This window comes from Entelurus aequoreus, linkage group LG08 (assembly GCF_033978785.1).
Source record: "Entelurus aequoreus isolate RoL-2023_Sb linkage group LG08, RoL_Eaeq_v1.1, whole genome shotgun sequence".
In the NCBI taxonomy this organism is placed as follows: Eukaryota; Metazoa; Chordata; class Actinopteri; order Syngnathiformes; family Syngnathidae; genus Entelurus; species Entelurus aequoreus.
This window is the reverse complement of record NC_084738.1, coordinates 21,019,291-21,039,173: the sequence shown is the minus strand read 5'-3', so window position 1 is coordinate 21,039,173 and position 19,883 is coordinate 21,019,291. Positions and strand designations below refer to the sequence as shown.

The 19,883-nt window shown below is 39.2% G+C and overlaps 2 protein-coding genes across 2 annotated transcripts in view; both read right to left on the bottom strand.

Annotated features, from left to right (window-relative positions):
- LOC133655606 (glucagon receptor-like) overlaps nt 1–767 on the bottom strand; it is an 84,171-nt gene extending 83,404 nt beyond the window's left edge. Inside the window, exon 1 of the mRNA XM_062055910.1 lies at nt 665–767. The gene's annotated coding sequence lies outside the window, so the exon portion shown is untranslated. The remainder of the gene's footprint in view (nt 1–664) is intronic.
- The window catches only part of si:ch211-183d21.1 (uncharacterized), a 145,161-nt gene that overhangs the window by 5,932 nt on the left and 119,346 nt on the right, over nt 1–19,883 (bottom strand). The window lies entirely within an intron of this gene.

Below are 19,883 nucleotides of genomic sequence, written 5' to 3'. Positions count from 1 at the left end.
CAGGGTGCAGTGGAGTGTGTCACAGCACTGATCTGATCTCCTGCCATTGGCGTTTGACAGGCACGCCAGGCTGTGGCGCCCTTTAGGTGTGAAACTGCAATATTATTTGGCTTCATATATGTCCTGGTGGTGCCTTGTGGGCATCTCTTCCAACTCTGCTTGCCAGCAATCATAATAACTGATAAATAAACCTCAACACCGCAGCAGGATCAACTTGGAATTCGCCATATGCAAACTCTTTTTCCCACCACGCTTTGGAATGCGCTCAAGGCTTTAAATCAGGTGAGTCAGAAGTGAGAAAAGTCCAACAGAGGGGAACAAAAAGAACCAGGATGAAGTTGTGGCAATAGAAGAGTGCAGACATGGTTAAGTGTTGTCATGGAGATAATGGTGTTGCTTATTAGTCATTAGGAAGTACAGTATGTGACATTTTTTCTGCCGCATACAGTGCATGCATTAAATCACAGCATCGTCATGATTAAAAGTGAAAAAATGTGACACTTGCAGGAGGAAATAAATCAACCACCAAATGCAAAAACTTTGAAGAAAACTATTTTTGCAGACCTTTATGAAGTAAATGCATGCAATTGAGCACGTGGCTTTTTAAAGGTGTGATACGCAGTCAAAGTGTCATTTAAATAAAACAAAAAATATTTGCACTTACTGCGCAGGTAAAAGGAAGAAATGCAGGAATGCGTCGTTGTTCACCTTCCGTCCCGAGGTGACGATGACTGCCACGCAAGGCAATGTAGCTCCTAATCAATCACCTTGCAGCTTGCATGCTTTCCCCGCTCGCCAACGCATTTATTCGGGCATGCAGAGCTGGATCCTCGGCGCGTCTTCCCTGCATGCGTCCTGCTGCACTTCTACTGGGAGACCGTTCACTGAGCTGCGGGTGATGATGATGATGATGATGATGATGATGTCACATTTTTATTACATGTTCCCTCTCCGGGCACACATAGGTGCAGAAGGGTGCACTTGCAGAACAGTCATCATCATCATCATCATTTCTTTTTATTCCTTTCATGAAAATGCATATATACAAGCCATATACAGTTGACACTTTCATTGTTTTTTTGTTGCTTATACATTTCCATGATCAGAAAGGAGCAGATGGAAGAATACTATTCTTATATTTATCTGCCCCCTTTTTAACACAAATTATTTTAGATGACTTTATCACTGTTCCCTCCACCAACACCCCAACTCCAACATACTTTTAATCAAGTTAGTCAAGTTAGTATCTACACACTCTTGGTGTTCATTCATATTTCTTGCATGATTAAAATGTTTTTTGTTCTAGTATTGTGCAATGAAGTTTCACACCACACGCTTTGCCATGCAGACGTACCTAATGTTTTGGCCAGGTGCAACAGTTTTAAGCACCTGACACTGAGTGGATTAAAATAATATGATGCTGTGTTGATTACATTCTGGAGTTGCAGTCTTATCAACACAACAGGCTGCGCACACGCCTGGTGAATAATGCATATCACCTCAACCCCACTAGTGATCATAAAGTGAGTGGCCATGCTCAATGTAGCGGCAAACCACGAGACATTTGGTGGCATGAGTCATAAAGCTGTACAAGTTATCAATATGCATATTTTGCAAAGGGTGTTCAAACCTTTTTCCACAGAGAGTTGCAGAAAAACTAATTGGAGGGTCTGCAGGCCATTCACGTTGATGCATCTGTTTTATTTTGTCCTGTCCAGCTACTCAGGCAAATCATATTGTTGATGTAGATGCCCATTTATACTAAATGGATTCATATTATTATTTGGTGCAGTCGGGCCGGAGCAGGAGGGGACAGAAAGATAAAAAAAGGAAGACAGAGGGGGAAATTGTGGGGACAAGAGGGGGATAAGACAGAGAGACAACAACAACAACAACAGAAAAGCATCAGCAAATGTACAAAGATGATAGCAAAAGTGAAAGCAGAGAAGCAGTTAGTGAAGTAAATAATTACAGAAATGACAATGAGCATTATTACACTACAAATGGAGCAATACAAATACCAATAGCAATAGCACGATTGATAATAAATAATAACAATAATTACCTCTATTATCAACAATACAATTGTTCCAATGCAACAATACATATATGTAATGATAACTTCAAATACAAAAGAAAGCAGATAAATGGAGAGGAAGAAAGAAGCAAACCTTGTAGATTGTTATAGTATGAAGGTTAAGCTTTGTCAGTGTGTCGTGTGTTACCCAGTTTTCCCTAGGGCAACAACATTAATATGTTTGATGAAATGTGATTATATGCATGACTGTATGTATGTATATGTACTTGTACATGTACAGTATGTGTATATGTATGTTTGTACAGTGAACATGCGTGTGGATGTATGTACTGTGAGTGTGTAGGTATGTACCGTATTTGTGTATGTATGTGGGAGCATAGGTACCTCTGTGTGCGCGTATATATGAATAATTGTGTGTATGTAAGTATATATGTGTATTTGTATGTACAATATATTTGACTCCCAGTGTGTGTGGGAGCCAGAGTACGGTCTCAGCCACCCAGGGAGCCCAACCCAAAACAGCAGGTGTGGCGCCCAGGGAACAAGGGACCACCGGCCCTACGCAGACCACCAGAGGTTGGCCCACCGTGCCGCCCGGAAGGGCCAGCAGTAGGCCGTACACAGGCGCACCCAGCAGAGGACAAGGCACGGGAGAAACACGGGACAGCCATCTCCCAGGCCAGCGAGAGACCACACCCCACGCGGGCAGAAAGGCAGGACGCCTTGCCCCACCAGCAACCACTTCTGTGTGTTCTCTCCTGAACAAAATGCCAACGTTGTGTCGTGTGTTTACCTGGCACAAGACATTGTAGTTGGTGGCTCTAGTCTCCGGTGTTGATGGCAAACCTTCACTTCCCATACTTGTCTTCTTTCCAGGGTGTTGGGAAAGCGATGTCAAATCTTTCCACAATTCTCACAGGTGGAGCAGCCCCATGCTGCACAACAGGGCATTTTCACACTTCGAAAAAACTAACAAGGAAGCACCGCAGACACATAGCATCAGCTCAAAGTTGGTAGCAGTCATGGCGCCCTGTAGTCACGTGAGTGCCTTTTGACCAATCATTGAAGAGATGGCCTGAAACTAAGTTGGCCATATTCTCTTTATACACGACTCTGACTAGTGGTACACGTATCACAGGCTGAGAATCACTGATCTAACACACTGAAATCAACCTGATGTGGTTTAAGACTATGAGATAATTGTAAAGCTTAAAAACCTGCATTGTGGTTTAGGTGACAAAAGGACCAATTTGCATTATTTACTATGGATTAGCAATTTTTTTTCAGTTTACGCACAGGGTAGATGTAAAAAGCTAAATGGTCATTAGATACATTCTGCTTTAGTATGGTGCAGACTAGCAGAGATACTTTGCCATATTTTGGATTATTTCTTTCTTTAATTCAGTGAAGATCATCCACTTCTCCTCTGCACTGTCCTTCACTCACTTTCTTTGTTCCAATGGTTGAAAAAACAATACGTTATGTTGAACTCTAGCTATAAGTTAATGCTAGGGAGTAAGACCAGATGTTTTGGTCAGATCTTAGAGGGTTCACTGTAACATTTGCTAGGCCAACTTATGGCAGGGATGCTTGAAACTCAAATTTTTGCTTGCAGCTTAAAGTATAACAATTAGCAGACAGACAGCTCTTATCTTAAAACACTCTTAAGTATGGTTGCACACTAGGTTGTAGAGTTGAAGCAAGGACTCTGGGAATAACCTTTTGCATAGAAAAATAAATGCACAAATAAAGTTAAAATGACGGGGTGGCCAGACTTCTCGTCACTATTAGTGTTATTTGGTAATATCTGCAGAACCAGCGTCCTCTACAGTAGACATTTGACTTTGGTCTATTTATTTTGTCAGAGTTACAGGACGGCTTTGCTGTTTTTAAGGACATTCTGCAAAAAATCTAGTCAAAGATCATCTCTATGACAGCACGCTAGTGTTTTTAAGAATGTTCTGCAAAAATGTGAGTCTCTCATAGGTGTTTTGAACTGAACTTGCAGGCCACCGGTTGAATAGCCCAAATGATTAAAAGAGAGAACCTCAAATGGAACCTTGAGGAACACCACTAGTATAATTAAAGAGGTTGAACTACTGACTGCATCTGATGTAAACAAGCTACGGCAACACCTTAGTTACATAAATCATATTATTGAAAAAATGTGTAACTGCCAAAAGGAGAGGACTTAAAGGGTTGCCTTGAGGAACTCCTCAGTTGTGTTAACCACAAGTTTGGACCCCAGTGTTCTATGTTTGCTAGCAAGGTTATAATGTCAATGCAAGGATCTTCCAATGTGTTCACAGTGTCCCAAGTTCTTCTGTACAACAGGAGCACTCAGATGTTTTTAGGAATTTTCTGCAAAAATGTTTGTCTCCCAAGTTTTGAACTGAACTACAGGGGCCAGTATGGCGTAATAGCCATACTGGATAGTATTTAGTAAAATGTATGAGCTGACATTAAGTTTATAAACATAAATGATCTTGTTGTTGAAGATGAATCTGTATTGTCTCAGTACAAACAGCAGAAGTGAATGAAAAAAGCTCCCAAACGGAGCGATCGTTGCAGCCTGCTCGACACGACAGCCACATACAATCTGCTTGTACGTGACTGCATCATCTTGACGTCAACTCATCGTATGCTAATTGGCCAAAACAAACCGCGTTTTGATCCTTGAACGGCAGCCGCAGTCCAATCCTTTGACATTTTTATCGCATCCAAAGCATGCTCTTGCAACAGGTGGGTGAAGAAAATAGTCCGCCACAGCCTCTTGTGAGGAGGTGAATCAATTTCAAAGCAGTTGCTTAATACCAAATGCAGAGACTGGCACCTTTGTCAAGAGAGATCCATACTGAAAAATCCATGCCTGTAGAACAGGGGTGTCCAAACTTTTTGCAAAGAGGGCCAGATTTGATAAAGTGAAGATGCCCGGGGGCCAATAGTTTGTTCGGACATTTTTTAACTACAAAAGTTTCATGTAAATACACACTGTTATAAAACAATTTTCATTGTCACAATTATCTTTATTTTTCAAATGACAATATGACAAAATATAAGCCACTCAGGCAGATGTGAACAACTCTAAAAACACAAATTCTGCCTTTCATTCATATTTGGAGAGTCAGATCACATTTAACAAACTGTATGAAATACCTTAAAGGCCTACTGAAACCCACTACTACCGACCACGCAGTCTGATAGTTTATATATCAATGATGAAATCTTAACATTATAACACATGCCAATACGGCCGGGTTAACTTATAAAGTGACATTTTAAATTTGCCGCTAAACTTCCGGTTCGAAACGCCTCTGAGGATGACATATGCGCGTGACGTAGCCCGGCGAACACGGGTATGCCTTCCACATTGAAGCCAATACGAAAAAGCTCTGTTTTCATTTCATAATTCCACAGTATTCTGGACATCTGTGTTCGTGAATCTGTTGCAATCATGTTCATTGCATTATGGAGAAGGAAGCTGAGCAAGCAAAGAAGAAAGTTGTCGGTGCGAAATGGACGTATTTTTCGAACGTAGTCAGCAACAACAGTACACAGCCGGCGCTTCTTTGTTTACATTCCCGAAAGATGCAGTCAAGATGGAAGAACTCGGATAACAGAGACTCTAACCAGGAGGACTTTTGACTTCGATACACAGACGCCTGTAGAGAACTGAGACAACACAGACTCTTACCAGGATTACTTTGATTTGGATGACAAAGACACAGACGTGCTACTGTGAGTATGCAGCTTTGGCTTCTAAACATTTGATCGCTTGACCGTATGTGCGCAACTTTTTTTTGCGTATGTACGTAACTTTTTAAAAATATATAAGCTTTATGAACCTTGGGTTAGGTGAACGGTCTTTTGGGCTGAGTGATTGTGTGTGTTGATCAGGTGTTTGAATTGTATTGGCGTGTTCTATGGAGCTAGGAGCTAGCATAGGAGCTAGGAGCTAGCATAACACGTACCGTACCGTACGTGCGCGTCACGTACGTAACTTTTTAAAAATATATAAGCTTTATGAACCTTGGGTTAGGTGAACGGTCTTTTGGGCTGAGTGATTGTGTGTGTTGATCAGGTGTTTGAATTGTATTGGCGTGTTCTATGGAGCTAGGAGCTAGCATAGGAGCTAGGAGCTAGCATAACAAACACGCAGGTGTTTTTATGCAGGATTAATTTGTGGCATATTACATATAAGCCTGGTTGTGTTGTGGCTAATAGAGTATATATATGTCTTGTGTTTATTTACTGTTGTAGTCATTCCCAGCTGAATATCAGGTCACCCCCGGCTCTCACAGCATCTTCCCTATCTGAATAGCTTCAACTCCCCACTAGTCCTTCACTTGCACTTTACTCATCCACAAATCTTTCATCCTCGCTCAAATTAATGGGGAAATTGTCGCTTTCTCGGTCCGAATCTCTCTCACTTCATGCGGCCATCATTGTAAACAATAGGGAACTTTGCGTATATGTTCAACTGACTACGTCACGCTACTTCCGGTAGGGGAAAGCCTTTTTTTTAATCAGATACCAAAAGTTGCAATCTTTATCGTCGTTGTTCTATACTAAATCCTTTCAGCAAAAATATGGCAATATCGCGAAATGATCAAGTATGACACATAGAATAGATCTGCTATCCCCGTTTAAATTAAAAAAATTCATTTCAGTAGGCCTTTAAATTTACATGAGTTTAAAAATATCATTGCCTCATGAACATTTAAAACAGGAGTTATAAGTAATGCAAAGTTGTCTGTTATTATTAAATCTTGAAACAAGTGAATTTTGCTCGTCATTTACAATATCAGAAAGTAATACTTTGTGTCACATCTACAGGTTCATAACATCAACAGTTATAACCAAATCTTACTCAAGAGTTTAATAAAAATAAGTGCCATAAATCCAAGTGCATAAATGTTCTTTTGGCTTTTCACTGTTGATAGGGACAGATGTTACCGTTCAAAATACTCAATTTCAGATTGATCAAGAAACAGATAACTTACTGACACTAATGAGAAGGGTGATACTGAGATCTGGATTTCAGTAAAGAGGCCAGGTCTGGTTTGAGGGCAGTAGTTGAGATGCGTAAAATGTCACGCAAGTGAGAGTCATTTAGTTTTGACCTCAATCGGTTCTTCTTTAAGTTCATGACAGAGAATGTCTGCTCACACAAATATGTGGAGCCGAATAAGCTCAGCATTTTCTGAGCAAATGTTCGCATTTCTGGAAACCTGTCTTTATCCAGCTTGCAGTAAAAGTCAACAAGAGAAAGCTGCGGGTGTTTGCCGAGCCACTCATCGTCACACTGCAGCTCAATGAGCTCCAGCTGCAGCTGTGCAGGACCATCATCAGGGTCCACGGAGAGGGGAGAAGAGAAAAGCAGCATGTCCTTTTCAATAACTGCAAAATCCCGAAAGCGTTTGTGTAACTGTTGCTACTAATAATTATTATAATTTGTTTTATTTCTCTAAAAACAGAATAATAAGTTCATAAAAGGGAATTAAAATCAAAATGCATAAAAGTTCATAAGAAGGCTATATTTAAGTTACTATGGTTAAAAATGTAATTTCATGCCTTTTTGTTAAAAGGCCTACTGAAAGGAATTTTTTTTATTCAAACGGGGATAGCAGATACATTCTATGTGTCATACTTGATCATTTCGCGATATTGCCATATTTTTGCTGAAAGGATTTAGTAGAGAACATCGACGATAAAGTTCGCAACTTTTGGTCGCTGATAAAAAAAGCCTTGCCTGTACCGGAAGTAGCGTGACGTCGCAGGTTGAAAGTCTCCTCACATTTCCCCATTGTTTACACCAGCAGCGAGAGCGATTCGGACCGAGAAAGCGACGATTACCCCATTAATTTGAGCGAGGATGAAAGATTCGTGGATGAGGAACGTGAGAGTGAAGGACTAGAGTGCAGTGCAGGACGTATCTTTTTTCGCTCTGACCGTAACTTGGGTAAAAGGGCTCATTGGATTCCACACTCTCTCCTTTCTATTGTGGATCACGGATTTGTATTTTAAACCACCTCCTCTTGAAAATGAGAGTCGAGAACGCGAAATGGACATTCACAGTGACTTTTATCTCCACGACAATACATCGGTGAAGCACTTTAGCTACGGAGCTAACGTGATAGCATCGTGCTTAAATGCAGATAGAAACAAAATAAATAAGCCCCTGACTGGAAGGATAGACAGCAGATCAACAATACTACTATCAGGAGACACCGAACCAAACACTGGACCTGTAACCACACGGTTAATGCTGTGCCGCCTGTCGAAGCCTAGCAATGCTGTTGCTAACGACGCCATTGAAGCTAACTTAGCTACGAAGGACTTCACTCGATCATTGATGGGGTCGTCGGCTAGCGTCGGACAGCGCGTATGCTGTCCGACTCAAAGTCCTCCTGGTTGTGTTGCCGCAGCCAGCCGCTAATACACTTATCCCACCAACAGCTTTCTTCTTTGCAGTCTTCATTGTTCATTAAACAAATTGCAAAAGATTCACCAACACAGATGTCCAGAATACTGTGGAATTTTACGATGAAAACAGAGCTGTTTGTGTTGGGATACAATGTGTCCGAATACTTCCGCTTCAACCAATGACGTCACACGCAAACGTCATCATACATAGACGTTTTCAACCTGAAGTTTCGCGGGAAATTTAAAATTGCACTTTATAAGTTAACCCGGCCGTATTGGCATGTGTTGCAATGTTAAGATTTCATCATTGATATATAAACTATCAGACTGCGTGGTCGGTAGTAGTGGGTTTCAGTAGGCCTTTAAGTTTGTGGGCATAATTTTATTTTGAAGTGTCTCGTTTGGTCTGTCGTCTGATGTAAGGAAGCTACTTCCGGGTATGAGTAAACATTTTTGATGCCATGTGAAGGCAGAAAGAGAGAGACTGACTGTCACAAAGACTAAAAAGTGTCACAAGGACTCTAAGCGTTTGGGCTATAAGAGCCTGAAGATCACAATTTCCTCCTAAAAGAAGCATGCAGGCCAATGAGGTATTTGTTTGTCATTTCTGCTTGTATTTACTTCGGTAAAATGTTTGATCCACATGCTGTGCATGTTGTTATTTTTACGTTTATAACGTGCGTTATTTTATTTCAGTTTTCACGGTGAATTTGAAGGGAAAGGAATTAAGCCTTCAAATAAATCAGTTCAAGAAAGCCATCGTGTCTGTGCTATTTGGAGGGAGTTACAGTTTGTTAAATTCCACCGAAAGAGATGCGATAGCTGTTGCATAACTCTTCATTTGCGCACCGATGTTGTCCAGGCAACCGTCTCTTTACAAATTAGACAAACACAATTGCCTCGATTTTCGGTAAAGAAGTATTGTAATTCCCATCTCTCTTGAAAGCGGCGGCCCTCACTGTCAACTTTCCTCGTTTTCTTTGCAGTGGCCATGGCAGAAATGAGCGGAGAGGGGTTCGCGGCACGGATGCAGAGGCTTAAAGTGGTGCTGCCACCATTTGGTGAAAGGAGGAATTACAGTTTCAAGTTTGATGATTTATTTATTCTGTTTGACAGTGCAGGCGGGCCATAAATAATACATTATAAGACCGAAGCTGCGGGCCGTATGAAATCTGACCGCGGGCCATGATTGGCCCATGGGCCGGACTTTGGACATGCCTGCTGTTGAAGAAGAGCAAAGTTTGCAGTTGTAATGATGCCAAGAGATTCATTCTCTTGCTCGGTTTACGGTCTCACTTGGGTAACGATTGCCTTGCCAGACACGTTGAGATTAATGACACAGAGGAGGGTCTGAGCACAACACATCTGAGGCTGTTTGGGTTTCTAATTTTTCCATCGTAGCTTTCATTTGAGACTGTCACTATAATAGTTGCTTCCGTTCTGGGCTGGACCACAATCTATCCCTGACAAAAAGACTCTGCCACACCGCTGATGTATTTACAGCAAATATATTTTAATGAACGAATGCATGTGGACAGCCGTATATTGCATTCCAGAGGGCAAAGTACACTCCATTCCCTCATCAGCAAATTTTAAATGAGTTATACAGACGTTTATAATCATTAGACAAATGGTCAAAAACTTGTGGCAATTTATTTCTAAATCCCCTGCAAATAAGTTTTGTTAATGGCGTCAAAACAGTGCCAAAATCCTAGTGGGTAAAAGCGACACTCAGGTCGCGACGTGTCGCCATTTTTGACATGTTCACATGACATCATAATAAATAGTAATGTCATCGTCTAATAGGTTCCAGTGTAAAACATGTACAGTAGTACCTCAACTTACGAGCTTAATTGGCTCTGTGATGAATGTTGACATACCTAAAAACACTTGTATTTTAAATGGCCTCCCATTGAAATTAATTTAAATCAATTTAATTGACGCTTGGCCCCCTCAAAACAGCACAAATTTAAAAAAGAAAAACTATTTTTGATATTAAGTAATGCAATATAATCTACTACCAACAACTATAGTATTTAATGAAGTAATGTAATAATTATGTACAGTACACTTGTACACTTTTGCGTCTCTTAAAAAGAGTAAAAAAACAATTTATTGCAATTAGCAAAAAAAATCTACCAATGAAACAAGTCAAAATTGACTTGGTAAGATTTCTTGAAATAAGACTTAAGAACTTTCGGTTTTGGTTGATTTTGGCGGCGCCAGTGGACCAAAGCAGTAGTGTTTTGCATTTCCCGTGAGGACTAGCGCATATAGTGTCAAATTAAAATGTCCGCTGTAATATTGGCACAAATATTACATGTCCTGATGCTGATGTTAAATAGCAGACACTATTAAGAAATTATCGTGGATTGTGCTACAAACATGACGCTACTACCAAGAATGTATCGGAGCAAAGAAAATAATGGCGGGGAAGTGTGGAACTGCAAACTATCACTTCATTTATTGCGACCACGAAAATTTCCGATAGCTAATATTAGCATTATCATTTTGATTGGAGCATCGAAATTCACTTACTAGTTTAGCAGGAATTTAGCATCGGCCAAAATCCCTCGTCTTTGAGCTCAAGCCAGCGAGTGAAAGCGGGGCCAATGTTGATCCTGACTGTCCTTTTATTCTGGTAAGCTCCGTTTTTATTATTTTGTCTCCTCAGAGAAAACTTTTGGTTTTTTTGGTTGTTTTGGAGCTTCGGCCATGATAGCAGTAATTGCACATATGTGTTCTTCTGCTTCTTTTCTGGTGACACGTTGTTGGGTTTTTAAAAAAAATTTTTTTTATTGAACAACAATCATATCTACAATGTACATAAAAGTCAAGGCACTTTCAACATATTCAACAATTTTACACATCAGGTTGAGCAAATTATAATTTCAACAAAACATGTCAAGGAAAGAAAATAAAAGCAAATACAAATAGAGTATTCAAATAATAAATAATAATGAATATGATAAAATACAAAATTCAAAAAGACAAAAAAAGGCTAATTTAAATCACTTTACATTTTTTCAATAATGATAGAAATTTAAGGGCTTATGTACTTGTAATCATTTTCCAAGATTTAATTGATCATTTTAAACCATTAAGCCAATTAGAAAATGTAGGTTCTACTTTCCGAAACCGACATTTATGTAGAATTTTTTTTGCTAAGAGCATAAAATTGTGAATGGGGGCATCTCCAGCCAATTTCTGATCTCCTCCCAAAACAGATGTACAGTCTCACATTCCATAAACAGATCATTGACATCCTTTACAGCTCCACAGGTATAACAGCCGTCAACCCCCATGTTTAATTTTAGTTTAAAAAAAAATCCTCTGAAGGGTATATTCCATTAATAATTTAAAATGATATTTCTTTAATTTTGGGAAGAATTGGGTATGTAATATCTTGTCCTTATTTTCCTGAGCTCAACTTTTGTAAACTCCTTTAGGATAAATAGTCTATGAATTGTGCCCGGATAATATTATTTCACTAAAAATGTCCTCATGTATTTGTTGGAACATTTTTCATCACAGAAATGATCATCTTCAATATTAAGGTTTCTCAGACAAGGAGTCGTGTTTGAATATAAAACAGCTTGAGTCACCATAGATTTTAAGGATAGAGGTATTGCTTTGGTGATCTTCTGAAATTGATTTTTTGAACAACAACATTGATACTTTTCATACATTTTTTCATAAGTTAACCAAATGCCACAACTGTCCATAAAAAGTCAGACAGCCCAAATACCTACAGAGTTGCATTCTTCTATATATATATGGATTTGTTTATTAACTCGAATGTAACGGTTATTCCATCAACTGAAAATCAGACAGTTTGACTGGTAATTAATGACATGAAAGGCACAATGTAACAGAAAATGTACACCTCCCAATCTCTGGAGTATGACATTTGGAATTATATACCATATTGAATATGAATTCGCAAGATACATTTTTTTTTTACTTTTTAACTTCAAGACTCCATTCATTACATTAAAGTGAATCATATTTAAACCACATTCTTCAATTTTTCCAAATACATTTTAGGCTGATATCATTAATAGTTTTAACAATCTTGGTTGTAGTAGGCAAGGAACATAATATGCTATCCATTTAAGTCAGCCTAATTTTTCCAAAGATGGACAAGTCCCGCTGAAGCCACTTGTTTAGGATTGATTTACAGTGATCAATACGGTTTTCAAAGTTGACCTCATGCTCTGATCCTATTATTACATATAAGAATGCCTAAATATGTCACCTCGTCTTTCACTTTGATATTGTGCAATGTTGTGCTTGGACAATCCTGCAAGGTGAGGATTTCACATTTGTCCGTGTTTAAGTAGAGTGCAGAAGCTTTAGAAAACAAATCAATAGCTTGTAAGGCCAAAGGGATTTGATGGTGATTTTTTTTTTTTTAAAGTGTGGTGTCGTCAGCCAGTTGACTTGTCAATATCTCATTTCCCATCACTTGAATGCCTGCTATAAAAGTGTTCTTAATGAAAATAGCTAACATTTATGCCACCATTATAAATAGTAAAGGTGTACTTCCACAGCCTTGTCTTATTCGTCTTTTGACGTCAAATCTTGGACATGTCCCTTGGTCTAGAGCAGTGGTTCTTAACCTGGGTTCGATTGAACCCTAGGGGTTCGGTGAGTCAGGCTCAGGGGTTCGGCGGAGGTCAAAACACACCCGACTCATTGTGTAAATAAAAACTTCTCCCTATCGGCGTATTACGGATACGGCAACAGCAGAAGTCAGACTGATTTGCAGGTGTGTGATTTGTTGTGAGTTTATGCACTGTGTTGGTTTTGCGGTTTGAACAAGGTGATGTTCATGCACGGTTCATTTTGTGCACCAGTAAAAAAACATGGTAACACTTTAGTACGGGGAACATATTCACCATTAATTAGTTGCTTATTAATATGCAAATTAGTAACATTGGCTCTTAACTAGTCATTATTAAGTACTTATTAATGCCTTATTCGGCATGGCATGATAATAACCCTAACCCTCTAACCCTGGCCCTAACCCTCTAACCCTACCCCTAACCCTAACCCTAACCAAATAACTCTAAATTAAGTCTTTGTTACTTAGAATATGTTCCCCATACTAAAGTGTTACCAAAAACATATAACTTTGTCTTGAATTTGAAAAAAAAAAAAAAAAAAAAAATTTCACTAAAGAACGGTTCGGTGAATGCGCATATGAAACTGGTGGGGTTCGGTGCCTCGAACAAGGTTAAGAACCACTGGTCTAGAGCTACTGAACTATTAATATTGGTGTACAACATTTGAATTGTAGCAACAAATGTGTGTCCAAATCCAAAATGTTTCAAGGTTTGTAGAATAAATGGATGTTCAACATAGTCAAATGCTTTATAGAAGTCTAAAAACAGCATGAGACCTTCGCTGTTGATATCTTTGTGATCCACCAAATCTAAAACTAGCATGATGTTATTGTTTATAGAACGTCTTTTTTAGGAAACCGAACTGTGTTTCCTCAATAACACTTGAAATCCCTTTTTTTTAATCTACAAGCAATAGCCCCTGAAATAATTTTATAATCTGTATTGAGTCTTAAATGATTGAAAATGATTTTATCCTTGCCAGATTTAGGGATTAAAACAATTGGACCTTCCTTCATCTTTGTACTTAATTCTTGTTTCTGTATGCATGTTGATAATGCTTTGTATACAATGTACCTTAAGTCCTTCCAAAAGAATTGAAGTTCCATCCATCCATCCATCTTCTTCCGCTTATCCGAGGTCGGGTCATGGGGGCAGCAGCCTAAGCAGGGAAGCCCAGACTTCCCTCTCCCCAGCCACTTCGTCCAGCTATTCCCGGGGGATCCCGAGGCGTTCCCAGGCCAGCCAGGAGACATAGTCTTACAAACGTGTCCTGGGTCTTCCCCGTGGCCTCCTACTGGTCGGATGTGCCCTAAACACTTCCCTAGGGAGGCGTTCGGGTTGCATCCTGACCAGATGCCCGAACCACCTCATCTGGCTCCTCTCAATGTGGAGGAGCAGTGACTTTACTTTGAGCTCCTCCCGGATGGCAGAGCTTCTCACCCTATCTTTTTTTTTTTTTTTCCAATTTTTTTTTTTTCCATGAATTTATTAATCAGTCAACAAAAAAACACACAAAAACACCACAACAATGCAACCCAACCCCAAAACCAAACCCAACCCAGCAACACCCAGAATAGCAACAAACAGAGCAATTGAGAACAATTGAGGACACACAAACACGACACGGAACAATCCAAAAGCAGCGAAACAAAAATTAATACCATCAATACCAGCATCAACACTGGCAACAACTTCAAAATAGCAGCAATCAAAAATCCCTCATTGATGCCATCATTAAAAACATTAATAAAAATTAAAAAAATTAAAAATGAACAATAGTGTCACAGTGGCTTACACCCGCATCGCACCTCACAAGCTTGACAACACACTGTGTCCAACACTTTCCTCAAAGATACAATAAGTCATATTTTGGTTCATTCAATAGTTAAAACAAATTTAAATAATGGATCCCATATTCCAATATATTACTCATTATTATCTAAACTAAATGCAGTTTTTTTCTACTGATACCATCTCCATAGCTTGTGTGTACCAGTCAGTATGAGTTGGACTATCAACATCTATCCATTTTTTAAATATTACCCTTTTTGTTATTATGCATATTGAAAGAAAAGCATTTTTACTCTTTGATGGCACGTTACTAAATTGATGTAGATCCCCAAGAATACAAGTTTGCAGTGTCATTGGGATGTTTGTATTAAGGAATGTGATTGCTTCTTTTGTTGTTTTCAACCATAACTATTTTATTCTCTGACATTCCCACAATAAATGAACAAGAGTTCCCTCAGCTGCCCGACACTTCATACATAACTTGCTATCTACTACACCAATTTCAAACAGCTGAGAAGATGTAAAATACAATCTATTCAATATCTTAAATTGAGTCAGCTTATCTTTAATGCTTTTAAAGGGCTTATTGGTATTTTTCCAAATATCATTCCATGATATGTCTCTTTCATCTAAAATGTTTAAGTCCATCATCCATTTCCGAACACATGCATCATTTGCATTTCTAGTGTGGTGTTCATTTATTATTCCATAAAATAGTTTAATTAATTTCTTAATTGTATCTTGATTAAAAAGCGCATCTTCCAGTTCATGGCTATTTAAGGACATACTTTCAGAGGATATGCATTTATTTACAGCATGTTTTAAAGAGATAAAATTTAAAAAATGATTTCTGGGTACATTATATTGATCAACTAAATCATTGAACGGGCTCTAAGGGAGAGCCCCGCCACCCGGCGGAGGAAACTCATTTCGGCCGCTTGTACCCGTGATCTTGTCCTTTCGGTCATAACCCAAAGCTCATGACCATAGGTGAGGATGGGAACGTAGATCGACCGGTAAATTGAGAGCTTTGCCTTCTGGCTCAGCTCCTTCTTCACCACAACGGATCGACACAGCGTCCGCATTACTGAAGACGTCGCACCGATCCGCCTGTCGATCTCACGATCCACTCTTCCCTCACTCGTGAACAAGACTCCAGGGTACTTGAACTCCTCCACTTGGGGCAAGGTCTCCTCCCCAACCCGGAGATGGCACTCTACCCTTTTCCGGGCGAGAACCATGGACTCGGACTTGGAGGTGCTGAAGTTACAGTGGGTATTTTGTCATTCATCTGTGTTAGAAATTTAAAGTGAAGATTACTTATCAGGGTTAATAACAGCTCCGCCGTGTGGTGAATTTGCCATAAAAATAATAGCATAGGCAACACAGTAGTGATGCAAGTTTTGGCAAATGCTAACTTTTTGTGTGCAGCAGTTGAGGCAGAAGAGTTAGCTTACACAAACAAAAACATAAAACCATTACACAGATCAGAGTAATCAGCAGGGCTTCTGACATGATACCGATATTGGAGCCTTGAGTATTGGACAATATCGATGTTTATTCTATGCAATATTTGCACAAATTGCTCAAACTTTTATCATTTTGTTGAGTAGAATGTTGGAAAAAGTTTAATCTAGTGAAATTACTCAGCGAGTAATGAATGTGGTATAAAAAGCAATAACGAAACCAATGTATTCAAACATTTCTGGAATGGACTTATGCTGTCTTTAAATTCTGGCAACACCGTGTAACCACAATCAGTGGTGTGCCGTCAGGGCCAGCAAGGCCTTCTCTGCTGGCCTAACATAAATCATGATCATAAATTAATGAAAGTTCATTTTATTTTCAATTGACTTTCCATAAATATATAAAAGCATTCATCATATTCTCTTCATGTCATTAGGCTCCAGTGTTGCTTTTTTAAGTTATAGCTTTTATCCAATCAGAATTTAGCTAGCTTGTTGCCAGCGCTGTATGAATTCTACTGGAGGTCTTCTGAACCAACATTAGCTGCGGCTGTGCAGTTTAATGGACGGAGGACATTCAGTTAACAGACAGTTGCGATAGCCGATCAGATCACAAGTTGTTGACAGTAGCCTTACGTTGAATGTGACTTTGATTGGATACTCACTTGTCACTCCCAAGTGAGTATCCAATCACAAGTTGTGATTTACAAAAGCAGAAAGTGGCACTGGAGCCATACCTGGCCAGTGGAGAAATCAGCGGTACTCACTATTTTAACCAACAAAGAAGCAGAGCAAAACGTTGATTAGGTGGCAGATATATACTTGCAAGAAACTAGATTTTGTAAGATGAGGTCGGCCAACCCGGAAACGAGTTCAGCTGTCCTGGCGGTGAAATGGTTTGCCTGCCACTTCCACTCAAATCCACAAACTACAAGCGGTACCAATGGCTTATACGGCATCAAATGGCCGTTACAAATTGTGAGTTAAAATATATTTTTTCACATTCAATACGTTTTTTTACAATCATTTTTGTTTTGACAATATCACGTCCCCTGCGGGTTTGTTGATTTTTAAATGTGCCAAAAAATAGCCCGTTTTGTACATCAGTGACAAATTGAGGTATTTCAAAGCCCAGCAGTGCGCAAGTGTGTTTCTGTATAGTATTTTTCAAGCCGTGGTCATGTGGCGACATAAATGATTGTATTTTGAGAGGTATTTATCGAAGTCGGACTAAGTAAGACATCACTGAAGGCCTTGGTGGGAAATGCACGGCCCGCCACTGAACACAATAATTCATTAAACTAAGCTCATGATGCAGTAGGTTAAATGACGCGGACACGTTTGTTAGTGGATACTTTCTAATACGCTGGAGACTTCTGTAAGTAACATGCACCTAGAATTCATTGATACCTGTTTTTACTGACAAAGGTTGTGTTTTTGACTACAATATTGTTCAATTAGGGACACACAATTTTTGAGATAAAGATCATTTATGTATTTAATATTTGTTTTCTTATTATGGTGTATAAATTATTTATTTATTCACTGTTGTTGCAGAGAACAAGAAAATGGGATACAATTGCTATGATATGAAAAGGGGTAGGATTGACTAAGCTGTGCTTCTTCCTACTCCTGTGCTGTAATGAAACAACTGGATATATGTGATGCATTACATTGTATCGTAAGCATGTTCGAAATAAACTGAAACTGAACTTACATTGTGTGTCTAGCTTGTGTGCAATTGTGTAGTGCTAGCTCCTACTAGCCTATAGCCTACCATGTTTACCTTTTGTAAATGACTTGACTAAAATAGAAGAAACGACCAACCTTCTGTGTTTACTAGAGGACGTTTAGATGTTAACTGCCTTTCTAGCTTTGCAAAAGTAAACACACTGCAGGAATGCTTGTATAAGCGCTCATATCGGAGATTTTAGATCAGGGGTGTCAAACATACGGCCCAGGTTTTATCCGGCCCGCGGGATGAGTTTAGTAAGTAAAAAAATTAGCCACATTTATTTTTTAAATAAACTGCTGTTCTAAATGTATCCACTAGATGCTGCAATAGAAATTATTTGTATCTTTGTAGATGATGCTACATATGTAAAAAAATAAAAAAATAAACCACATGATGTTAGTGCACCAGTTGAGGAAAATGAGCAAACTAAATAAATAACATCCTGTAATTTGATTTTGATATTTTTTTTTTAACACCAATGAGTTGACATGAACATTATCACATAATTTATTCAGAAAGTATAAATAACGACAAATAAAGATAGAATACTATTAACTGAAACATGTAAGTGTAAAAAAACAACAACAACAACAACATTATGATTTGTACATTTTCAGAATTTGCTTGTCCTATTTTTAAACAAAGAAAACAATCTGAAGTTGTCTTTATTTTTAAGTTATCCTGCCGTGATTTTACCAGTCCGGCCCACTTTGGAGTAGATTTTTCTCCATGTGGCTCCCCACCTAAAATGAGTTTGACACCCCTGTTTTAGATCCAAGCTGATACCATCCAATATTTGTTTTTTTGCTGATTTTGGATCAATATCAATATCGGATGATGACACCCCTGGTAATCAGTGTATTGCCTGTTTTATTTCTTATTCATCTATGCTGCCCAATTAAATGAAACACAGCAAACAAATAAAGCACATCCATGTAGACAACAAGAAGAGACAAACTGTTGGCCCATCTCATAAGAGAGTACAATCTGAAGGTGTTGTGTGCATCTCGCTATGCAAACTGAATAACAAGAAAATTACAAAAGCAAAGCACCGAGCAGCTCGTTTCATTTTTTGCCAGGCAATATTGCGAGGCTTTCGTGCGATAAGTATCGTTGTGAACAACCCTGATGAATACAAGCTTTATCTCGACAATGCAAAATGTCAGATAATGTGTGCGCCTCATTAAATATCCACTTCTGCAGCCATGAATTCATACATGCATGTCTTACTCGAGCTTGCACAGGTAAAAGTGACCTATTGCGCGACTCAACGTCAGTTATTGAGTTATTGAGTGAACGGGCCATCTGGGGGACTGCAAGGCTGCCTGTAGCCGTCAAATCTGTAAGAAGGGCAGGTTTTCCACTTCATCCCCTCATCAAAGAGGGAATTTACTCCGAACAAAAGTGTTCAAGGTCCCTTAGAGCATGTGTATAGCTTGTGCTAACCGTGTAATTCCATCAGCGCTGTGGAAAAGCGCCCGAATCTGGAATCATTGACAGGTGTTGGTCAATAATTGAAGGCTACCTCAGAACAAAAGAACGGCGGTGATCACATTCATTGAACTGTGACGCCTGACTGTTGTTCAAGAAAACAATAAACAAACTACACACAGGTATTAGCTCTGAGCGCTGCGGTTGCCCGTATATACACGGTGTTTACAGAGGACTATGTTACACACATGCAATAGGGGCGACTGATTGCGAGGTTATTTCAACAGAAGTGTCATCAGCAAACCCTTGGATGGAAATGGAAACCTGTTTAGAAGCATGCATAAAGATGTTGGTACAGGCAGCAGACA